We start from the raw sequence: 10,937 nt of genomic DNA, 5'->3' as shown, positions 1-10,937 counted from the left end.
GATTCAACTCAGAAACAGTCTTGTGCAGACCTCATCCTGATTGTAACTAGAGGTCACATTTATCTACTTGCAGAATATTGCAACTCTCCAAACTCCTGACACAATGTGTCCTTGGAAATGCTTTGCTTCTGGTAAGAATCCCCTTCTTTCATCTGCATCATTCTTTATTGTAGGCTGCTAGTTCCTTCGCCTACTCGGTAAATTGGGTTATCTGCAGAAAGAGACTAATTCAAAGTGCTGGGGGGTGATTAAAGAAGGCTGAGCACTTGTTAACTGGTTTCTACAGGAGTTGGGGATCTCGTGGGACTAGGCTTTCACTGCAAAAGGAGCAGCATCTAAAGGTCCAAAACTTCAATGCAGAGTGTAGCAAGTAAAATTAATGCATCAGAAGAACAATAAGATGGTGCCGTGCTTTTATGCTGACAGTAATCCCCATGAATGCAGGGTTCTTGTAGGTCTCTTGGACTGTGATACTGGAATTAGGGTTGGCTTGCCCCAGAGGGAAACTCTACAGGCATGGCACCAGGAGGGATTTGTAGGGCTCTCTTTGTGGAGACCAGCTGCAAATACATATGATTCATAGACTCAGGAGCTGAAATGAATCTTAAGAGATTATCGACTTCAGCCAACCCTTCCCACCCCATTTTATAAATGAGGAAACTGAAACCAGAGAAAGTTAATGCTTTGCCCAAGATCACTTAGCTAGAAAGCAAAGGAGTGGGAGCCATGATCTTAGCTACATAATAAGTGACCCAAATAAACCCCCCACCTCTCAGAGAAAACCTTGAACTGGTCGTAACTATTTGGGAAGCCTAGAGCCAACCCATACATTCCTGGGAAACTCTGAATTGTCCAACAGATGTCAGTTGAGTCCAAAGTTGGCTTGAGTGTGATATGGAGAACTCAGGTCAGCTCTGATTTAAAGTGTGACCCATAGCCTGAGATACCCCAGAGTGTCCTCGTTTGCGAAGTGTGGAGATACGCTACATGGATGTTTATAAGATGGAACTGATGTCCTGGCTCCACTCTGGGAACGTGTACGGAGGGAGGGACTCTCTTTAGGCTGTCCTCCTCCACCAAGAACATCTTAGCACTTGGGTTGAGTTTCTGACTCTCATCACTCTTTGGGGATTAAATAATCTGTCCTAGTCTTCTGTTTCTTATGGGACTTTGTTAATTGTGTCTACTGGCTGGGAAAGAATCTGTGAGTTGTCATATCTAACTTAGAAGACAGTCGAAATCAAATAATTGATTATTTTTTAAGGGTGCTTCCTCTCTACCTAAAACTGGGTAATGTGCTCTCCATGCTTACCTCACATAATCCTCACAACCATTGAAGTAGATGTTTTCCTTCCCATTTTACAGATGAGAGACCTGAGTCTCAAGAAAATAGAGCTAGTAAGTAGGGGAGCTAAGGTGAGAACCTTGATCTGCCTGATGATAAAGCCCAAGTCCCAGGTCACCATCCTCTTGCCTCAGGCTTTGCTTTTTTTTTTTTTTTTTTTTTTTCCACTCAGAATTATTTAATTACAAGACTGGATAACTGAAAAAGAATTTTCCATTAAAAAGTTTCAGAGCTAGAAAGTATCAATAATATACTGGCTAACAGGTTACGACTCTAGGGCAGTGACATGATTAAACAGAAATGGCTTGAATCTTATGGATGCATTAATCTAGATTCGATGTCGGCTCAGAAATCTATTTACAAATGCAATTTCAAAATTAAAAATAAATAATCTGTCTTGAGTTTTGTTTTCTTTCCGTGTCCATAAAATGAAGAGCTTTTCCTGATCACCAGTTTTTCATACAACAGACAAGTAAATCTCGTGGCACTAACCCTAGAAAAGGAAGAACATTTGAGATTTACAAGACTATCAACATCTCAAGAACTTATTTAAAGGAATTTTCAAAAACACTGTCGTCCTTATAATGGTCTATCTCAGAAGCCAGATCCGTATAAGTTTTTTTCAACAGAAATTCAGGTTCGGGATAGGATCATCATAGATAAGACCAAGGACACAAGATTGACTGATTGTTAAGCAAAATATCTCTACTCACAGACATGTTTACACCTTAGGAACTTCATGGCAAACTGGCCTCTTTCAATAGGCAGACAGCGACCCCTGTCTCTGTTGGCAGAGAAGAAAAACACTAGTGTGAAGTAACAGTTTTTCCCCTATAAGAAGCATAAGCTAACAGGAAACTCAGTTGTAAAATCCAGGCAACAAAAATTTGTTATCTCATATCTGCATATTGGTCTTATCTCAGAAGCCGAATCCGTACATGCTTTTCTTCAGGTAATCCGCTTCGGGATAGCTTTCCTCATTGATCAGACCAAACTCCATTAAGCTCTATCACACTGACACTTACCATAAACCAGAGCAACATTAAAAGGCAAGTACTACGGAATGCTATAGTAGATGTTGTAAGCCACATAACTTACTTTCAAATGAAGCTGTTCATCATCAATCGGTGACGGTCATAGCTTCATTAATGTTCATCGACCTGCAGGATGCTCCTCCGAGGACAAAAAAAATTTCTCATTTACTCTACATGTGGACTAAACACATGTAGACTCAAAGTATTAATACGAGTCCAATACACACCTGGTAAGATTGTCAGGTTTTAACCAAGTCATTTTCCAGCAAACCTTCTCCCATACGTTTTGGAACTTTCCTTTGCCTCTAAAAAAAGAAGCTTAATTTTAAATGATGCTCCATCATCGTTTCTGTAAATCAACAGGTTTACTCCTTCGGTTTAAAAACTAAGCCCTCAACAACCCTTACCTCAGTCTCTCCACATAACAGCTCCGTTACGCCGAAAGCCATTGTTCTTGCGGGGCATCTATTTAAAGTTAAGCAGTCTCACAGAATGTCATAGTTCAAGGTTTTCAGCACTAAACTCCTCCCCTGCAATAATGCTATTTGCACACAGCGCCACCTGGGCACAATACAACTGTCTCACGCCGAGTCAGGGGCTGCCCGTTTGGAAATAACTGTTGATCTGGCCATGGGAGAAAGACACCCTATCACAGGCCTCTCGCTCTTAACGTTAAGGGTAACCCCCCGCCCCCAAATCCCAGGAATGTTGTCTTCTGCCGGCCGCCTCCCAGGCTCAGTCAGCGGCTGCCCGGGCGCAACAACCAGGCCGCGCGCAGCGCCGCGGCCACCAGCGGCCGCCTCCGCACGCCTAAGCTCGAAGCCGGCCGCCACCACGACTCGGGACACGTGGCGGCCCGGCGGCGTGTTCCCCACGTCCAGGTTTTCACCACCGCACTCTAAGCTCCAATTTCTGAAATCGTTTCACCGTACTGCAGGCCCCAACATAAGCTGCACCGCCCGGGTTCGCTCGGACAACCGCCCGCAACGCCCGCTTACCTAGCACCACACTGCAGCTCCCAACTCCTGACGTAAAAGACCGAGCAGTGTCGCCAGCAGTTCCCTATATAGTCTCTCCCGAGCCGGGACGAGGACGCCCCTCCTTCTCGCATCTATTGGACACTGTAGAGTAAGGGGGCGTGGCCGGCTCCTGACGGGAGGAGCGAGAGCGCGCCAGGCGGCTCTTTTCTTTTGGGGGCTCGTTCCGGGGCGTGGTGCGCGCCCCGTCCCTCCGCGGCGCGCACGCCCAACCCCGGGCGCGCGCCCGCTGGCTCGCCGCTGTCCGTCGCTTCCGAGACTGGCTCTACGTGGCGCGGGAGTGGCGCCAGAATTTAAACGAACAGCCGCCTTTGCAGGCGAGGCTACCACCTACCCTGAGCCAAGTCAGCCCGCGACGGCTGGGGCGGCTCGGGGCCGGCAGTGGACTTGAGTGTAGCAGTGGACTTGAGTGTAGGGCGGCCTCACCCGGTGACCCGCTCGAGAAGTCGGGCTGGCTGGTTGGCTGGCGCCTGCGGGAGTTGACGCCGGGCGGTCGCTGCACGCCCGGAAAGAGAAATTGGCGGGCAGAAATGCTCGAGTGAAAAAAGTCTGTGAAAGCACCGTGTTTCTCCTCCGGTCCACAGCGAGAATGCCGCGCGTCCCAGGAGAAGCCGGCCCGCCGCGCGGCACGCGGCCCAGCTGCGCTCCGCGGGACCCGCCCCACCCACACGCCGCCGGGCGCAGGGCGCTGCTGTTACGCTGATCCGCCCAGAGAATTCTCCCCGAGACGGGAGACCCGAGAGGTAAATCCTCCGCTTGGTAGAGAACACTGAGGCCTGAAGTAGCTAAGTAATTCTTCTAAATTCACACAACCAAAAAAAAAAAAAAGTCTTTGCTATTTAAATTTATTTTTGTACTACATTCATTATGATGCATGCAGGAGAAAGATTAATTTGAGAAATTTCCCAGAATGCTTTATCCAAACGACACTTAAGTAGCAACGATTGAATTAATTGGTAAGTACAGGTAAATATACGTACGTATATGCACACACGGGAGCACACGACATTAGAACATTTCGGCATTTGAAAATTCAGGTCTTCATAGCACTTAACAACTAGTTATTATGTACCTGTGCGTTTGTTTATTGTCCTCCGCCGGTGCACCGCTCTTTATTTTTCTGCCTTAGAACAGTGCCTGGCATAAAGCAGGTGGTCAGTAACTAGTGGTTGAATAAACGAATGAATGAATGAATATATGTGGTGGCTTTTAGAAAATTAAAATGAAGACCAAACTCCAGATTAAAAGATAATAGTGAAAAGCAAATTTCTATAACAGGAACCTAAGCGATGAAGTGTTTACTTGGCTGGGCGTTATGTAGATTTGAAAATAACCATTTTGTAATGTACAATGTAAATTTGCATATTCCTCATATTTAAAAAAACTAAAACAGTACAAAAGGATATAAAAAGCAAGGTAAAACTTCCTTTTCATATCCCTGGGAATCTTCTCTCTGCTATTAACAGTAACCAATATTAACAGTTTTTGAAACTTTCTATGCACATATATGTAGGTATTTTTTCATATGCAAATAGGATCTGTGTCCTTTTCTGCAACTTGCTTTGCCCCCTGGTAAATATCATAGACATCTTTCTGTATCAGTACATATAGAAGACCTTCTTGTTTATAGCCTGCATAGTATTCAGTTGGATGTGTCATAATTTCATAACTTTCCAGCTTTTCACTATTTCAAATAGTGCCGAAGTGAATTATAGGTATATCATAGTGAGCTTGTGAGAAGATCTGCAAGATCGATTTCTAGAAGTGAGGCAACGGTTATGTGCACTTAGATTTGGGATAGATATTACTTAATTGTTCCCAGCTTCCTTCCACTCCCATAAAATGGTTTTGTGATTATATTTTGAAGTGTGTTTTGCTAATTGAGAAACATGTATGACTGTTATGGGATGGCCATTGTCACACAACTGAAACCGAAAACTATTACTCGCTTTGTTTTCTTTGAATCACTGTTTGCTGTGCTGAAGACCCTTAAAATCATCTGGTCAAAAGCAGTATAAAACAATGATTCTCTACCCTGACTTATCAATTGAATTACTTGGAGAGATAAAAAGTATCAGATTTCTGGTTCCTAACCTGGAGCTACTAAAGCAGAATATCCAAAAGTGGGACCCAGGAAGCATTTTAAACAAGCATCTGGGACAGTGCTAACAGAAATATAACATAAACCACAAATGTGAGTCACATATGTAATTTTGAATATGCTAGTAGCCACTTTTTTTTTTAGTAGCCACTTTTAATTTAAAATAGTAAATAGCATCAGATGAAATTAATTCCAGTACATTTTATTTAACCCAATAGAGCCAAAATATTTTCATTTCAATATATGATCAGCATAAGTTATGTACTCAGTCCTTAAAATCCATTGTATATTTTACACTCACAGCACATCTCAATTTGACTGCCCACATTACAAGTGCTTCATTGCCACTTGGCTAGTGGCTGTTGTATTGGACAGCCCAGGTCTAGGATGATTCATATACATACATAAGTTTGAGAACCGCTGTATTAGGGTAAGTGCAGTACTGCACATCTGATATATATTCCAGTCTTAAAAAAAAAAAAAGACTCCCATATTCCTTTTAACTCATAAACGGATAACTCTAACAAATGCAATGCAAAATGAAATGAATTTAGATCTGATTAGTGACAACACTGCCCTCCAGTGAATGTGGCTGATGACTGTAAAGTCAGTACATAATTCATTCAAGACTTTTATCTCTTCAAGGAACAGAAAAACATACTGAGGGATGAAGCCAACAGTTACTGCTTCCACACCTAAAGCAGGCAAGCGAAATGCTACCAAATATTTTAAGTGAGTTAAGAAAGACCATATAAAGGTCAGAACTGAAATTAATAGTATCCTTGAAGAATTTAGCATACTGAAAACAACTCCTCATATTCTGTTGCAAACTTTCAGATAAGATCATCATTTTAATCATTTTTTTGGAAGAAATGTTCACTGAGCCCCTGGTGCATGCATTGTGCTTCAGGGAATGTTAATGTGAATACACAAAAGTCCTTGCCCTTCCCGAAAGAGTTTATACTTTACAGTAGTTGTGGGACATGGGTTAGTTGCTCCGTGGCATGTGGGATCTTCCCAGACCAGGGCTCGAACCTGTGCCCCCTGCATTGGCAGGGGGATTCTTAACCACTGCACCACCAGGGAAGTCCTGTGATTGTATCTTATCCATTTAAAATTTTAAAACTAAAATTTAAAAATAATTACTCTGGAGAGAGAGAAAGAGAAAGAGAGGCTGACAGAGACAGAGAAAGAGACAGGGATGGGGAGAGAGAGAGAGAGATATGCAGAAGACTGTAGTTTGAATGCTATGTACTTTTAGTTAATTAACTTGCCAAGTAGTGCTCTTCCAATTATGGCTTGGCTTTGGAAAGATTTCTTTCAGGGATTATATTTTAAGTAGCCTGGATGCCAGCCCTATGGAAGTCTTTACATAGGCTGATCAACAGAAGCGCTACCATGAAAAAGTGTTAAATCTCAAATATGGACCATTGATGGATACTTTGATTATTGTTACCTAACGATAGCTCCCCAGGACCAAGAAAGGTAAACCTATTCATTTTAGATACAATGTTGAAACTGAACATCTTTGCTCAAAAGAAGCCTCAATTTTACTTTGTAACTTCATTTTTTAGCAAAGATCCATATAAGTCTCCTAAAATCTATAAACAATTAATTTAACATTGAAATGGTCCAAACAAGAAGCCCTTTTTACCCAGTAGACATTTGTAAGGGGTGTGTGTGTGTTTGTGTAGAGGAATGCAGTTATCTTCACTGAGTCTGATCTTTTAGTAAGTATACTGTTGACTTGAGCATTTCTTCAAAGAAAAATAAGATAGACTTTTAACTCGATTTTTATCAGAAATCATCTTGAGCTCCTTCTCAGTCACAAAACTGAACATATTTCTAACCTAGGATCTTTGCTATGTCCCATGCAAAACATAGTATCATAATGATAAAGCATGCAATTCAATTCATAAGCATTTTTAATGAAATGGCTGAAACAGCTTCTTAGTAGAATAAACTCCAGTTTATTTTAATGATTACTATGCTAATTATTAAAACAAACTGGTCAGAGTATTCAGTTAGTACAGCACTGCAAAACTGGATGTGAATATGACATAAGAAGGCACATCCTGGGACTTCCCCGGCGGTCCAGTGGTTAGGAGTCCATGTTTCCACTGCAGGGTGTATGGGTTCAATCCCTGGTTGGGGAACTAGGATACCACATGCCACGTGGTATGGCCAAAAAAATAAATTATCACTCTATATCCAAGAAGGCATATTCCTCTCCTTATAAAACTTTCATTCTCAGGAGAGATTCACTGACTCACAGCCAGAGGAAAAGATATTCCTATACTCCTGCATCCATATTGTCTTAATAATTATTTTAAAATATTATTTCAATGTTCTAATTTGTTAAGGGTTTGAAAATTAAGAACAAAGTATTTGAAGAAAATTTACCTTTCCATAACAAGCAATCAAAAGAGTGAGTTTAGGGCTTCCCTGGTGGCACAGTGGCTGCGAGTCCGCCTGCCGATGCAGGGGATATCAGAAGCAATAGTTTACCTTATTAGAGACAAATTTTGGAAAGACCCATAAGTTTAAATGAGTCATATTCCTACCTAAAACACTGAATTTGTTAATATGCATTTGTTTATTTTAATTTACTTTGTTTGAATAATGTTTATATAACTTCTACGCTTTCAAGGCAAAACTGGGATAGAGGAGGAGGAAATCATTTAAAAGTACCTCCAATTCCTTCTCGTCCCATTTCCTATTTTCATCTATTAATAATCCCACATAGTTTTCACTATATGGAATCTGGAAGTTCTAGCATCATTACAATATATGAGTATTTCTTTGCTACTGTAGCAACCATTTCTTAACTATTTTTTCCCCAAACTGCAAAAATCTTTCTTTTGTACAGATAGTGCTATTCTTTACAAAGTCAACATCTGGTCACCAGTCCTTCATTCACCAGAAAAAGAGATAAATATACTCATTAAAGAAAAAAAACAAGGCAGTGTGCGTGTGTGTGTGTGTACCTGTGTGTGTGTGTGTTTACCTGTGTGTGTGTGTGTGTACACATAAAGTGGGACCAAGACAGATTTTATAAAAGACTGGATCACCGAACATAGAGCACAGGACAAATTCTTGCAATTTGCATTTCTACCATCACAGAAGAAATAAGAGTATATACATTCGGGTATGGGAAATAAAAAAACCACAAATCAATAGATAGATAGGTAGATAAAACTCTGATATGCACCCTCAGATTTGTAGATGTGCACACTTGGATTTGCAGCCAGTCAAGAGGGTTTTGTATTATCATACTTCATAAAGAATCCCCTAGCCATGAACTAACTGCTAAAATATTTAGATATGATTGAGTTCATATAGAGGGAGGGAAAGGGGAAAAAAGAGGAGGGTGTGACAGGGAAGAGAGGGAGGACTTGGAGGGGAAAGACTAAAGAGCTTAGACATGAAATGTCTTCTGAATCATAGCTAATGTATTGCTCACCCAACACTCAAATGCTATAGAAAAATTATACCAAATCCAAAACCTGTCAAATGAGATTTACGAACACAGTTCAGAAGTTATCCCCCATTGGGTAACTGTCTATAATCTTGCAACAAACCCCATAAGTATTCACAGTAGTTATTCCATATGCTAAGGGTAGCATAACATTTCAGAGCTGTCAGTTTTAATTTCGGCTTTATTAATTTTACCATAAGCCTACAGATGTATATTTCAGAAGGCATATATCACAAAGATCATAAACTCCCACAAAGAAGCTGGTGGTAGTTATAGGTTATGTCACAGGTTTGATGGATATTAGTTCATCAAGGGAATAGTAAGAGAAGGTTTAATGTATACGTCAAAGCACGCATGGAGAAAATAGCCTGTCCACAAATTGGTAGTCAGGGCATGTCCAAGTGATTAAAAATACTGTGGTGAGGAGTTTGTTTTTAAAATTAACAACACATTGTGTTACAAAAATGTGGGCTTTAAAGCAAACCTAGGAGCTTGTGATGAAGGGTTTATTTTTTTGTAAAGAAAACTATTTTTATTTCTAAAAGTACTGCTTCTTACCTCAATATTTCTCAGTAACTTGATTATTTTTTGAGAACTGGAATCAAAATTTTTATAGTGTATTAGCAAACATCTTTCTGTCACTGATTGGTTTATGTCTGTGGACTTTAAACTGTATACCCTGAAAAATATTGTGGTAAATTAAAGATGGCTGCACATTTTTTGCCACTCATCCCATTGAAAGATAGAATCTATTTCCCTCCCCTTGAATCTGGGGTGATTTGGGGACTTGTTTTGTCCAGTGGAATGTGGTAGGAATCACTCTATTTAACTCTTATGGATGAGCCTTAAGATATTAACTCTATGGTAATCTTAAAATAGGTTCACCTATGGAAAGGCAGTCATGAAAAATTTTTAAATCTCAAAGATGACCCACTGGTTGCTGCTGGACCCTTTGATTACTATGACATAAGAATTTAGAACCCTAGGGCTCTCACCGTTACCTCTTAGCACATTTGCTCCAGGAAGCCACAGCTACCATGTAAGAAGCCCAACCACTGTGACATCTCCTTGCTGAAAGGAAGCCCAAGTCACTTGGAAAGAGAGAAGCTACCTGGAGGAGAGCTGCAGTGTCAGATGCATGAGAAACTTTCTTATATCTTCCAGCCTAGACTTATCAGTAGCTGAATGCAGCTAAGTGAAAGACTTTACCTGACACCATGTAGCAGAAGTACTACCCAGAAGTGCACTGTCCAAATTCCTAATTCACAAGACAATGAAAAATAATAAATTGTTTTTCTTTTAAGCTACTATGGCTTGAGGCAGTGTGTAGTAAGACAGCAGATAACCTACATAGTTTATGCGTATGGTGTATGCTCATGTGTAACTATATATAATACAAACACATGCATATTTGTAATTTAGAGAAAAGTGATGTAAAATAAAACGTTTGATAAGATTATTTTTGTATATTCATAAAAAGCTAATAAGCATGGATATATTGGAAAATGGGCACAAGGTGGAGAGGAAACACAAATAAGAGATTTGTCACTCTGTACTTTTTAAAAATATATATTTTTTCTAGGTGAATTTTTTTTTTAACATCTTTATTGGAGTATAATTGCTTTACAATGGTGTTAGTTTCTGCTGTATAACAAAGTGAATCAGCTATACGTATACATATATCCCCATATCCCCTCCCACTTGCGTCTCCCTCCCACTCTCCCTATCCCACCCCTCTAGGTGGTCACAAAGTATAAAAATATTTTTAAACAATGTGATCGTATTTTTTAAAATTAATTAATTAATTTATTATTTATGTTTGGCTGCGTTTGGTCTTTGTTGCTGAGCGCGGGCTTTCTTTATTTGCAGTGAGTGGGGGCTACTCTTCATTGCGGTGCACGGGCTTCTCATTGTGGTGGCTTATCTTGTTGCAGAGCACGGG

General features: G+C 40.6%; 1 long non-coding RNA gene and 2 other non-coding genes across 7 annotated transcripts; all 3 read right to left on the bottom strand.

Annotated features, from left to right (window-relative positions):
• Positions 1-1,710: 1,710 nt before the first annotated feature.
• LOC112061970 (uncharacterized) lies at positions 1,711-3,446 on the bottom strand. Of its 5 annotated transcripts, none has more exons than XR_002890472.3 (6): positions 3,378-3,425; positions 2,787-2,844; positions 2,607-2,684; positions 2,444-2,518; positions 2,059-2,129; positions 1,711-1,838 (listed from the first exon to the last, which is right to left on the bottom strand). It is a non-coding gene; the product is annotated as an uncharacterized lncRNA (long non-coding RNA). The 5 variants fall into 5 exon arrangements; XR_003677641.2 differs by having other exon boundaries at positions 2,787-2,940; positions 3,378-3,402; XR_003677650.2 differs by lacking the exon at positions 3,378-3,425 and having other exon boundaries at positions 2,444-2,515; positions 2,787-3,319.
• On the bottom strand, positions 1,937-2,007 carry LOC112061985 (small nucleolar RNA SNORD50). The gene has a single exon (XR_002890480.1). It is a non-coding gene; the product is annotated as a small nucleolar RNA SNORD50 (small nucleolar RNA).
• On the bottom strand, positions 2,262-2,331 carry LOC112061986 (small nucleolar RNA SNORD50). Its single transcript, XR_002890481.1, has one exon. It is a non-coding gene; the product is annotated as a small nucleolar RNA SNORD50 (small nucleolar RNA).
• Positions 3,447-10,937: the final 7,491 nt, after the last annotated feature.

The sequence above is a fragment of the Physeter macrocephalus genome, chromosome 1 (assembly GCF_002837175.3).
Source record: "Physeter macrocephalus isolate SW-GA chromosome 1, ASM283717v5, whole genome shotgun sequence".
Lineage (NCBI taxonomy): Eukaryota > Metazoa > Chordata > Mammalia > Artiodactyla > Physeteridae > Physeter > Physeter macrocephalus.
Note: the sequence above shows the minus strand (reverse complement) of the source record. Positions and strands in the feature narration are given on the sequence as shown.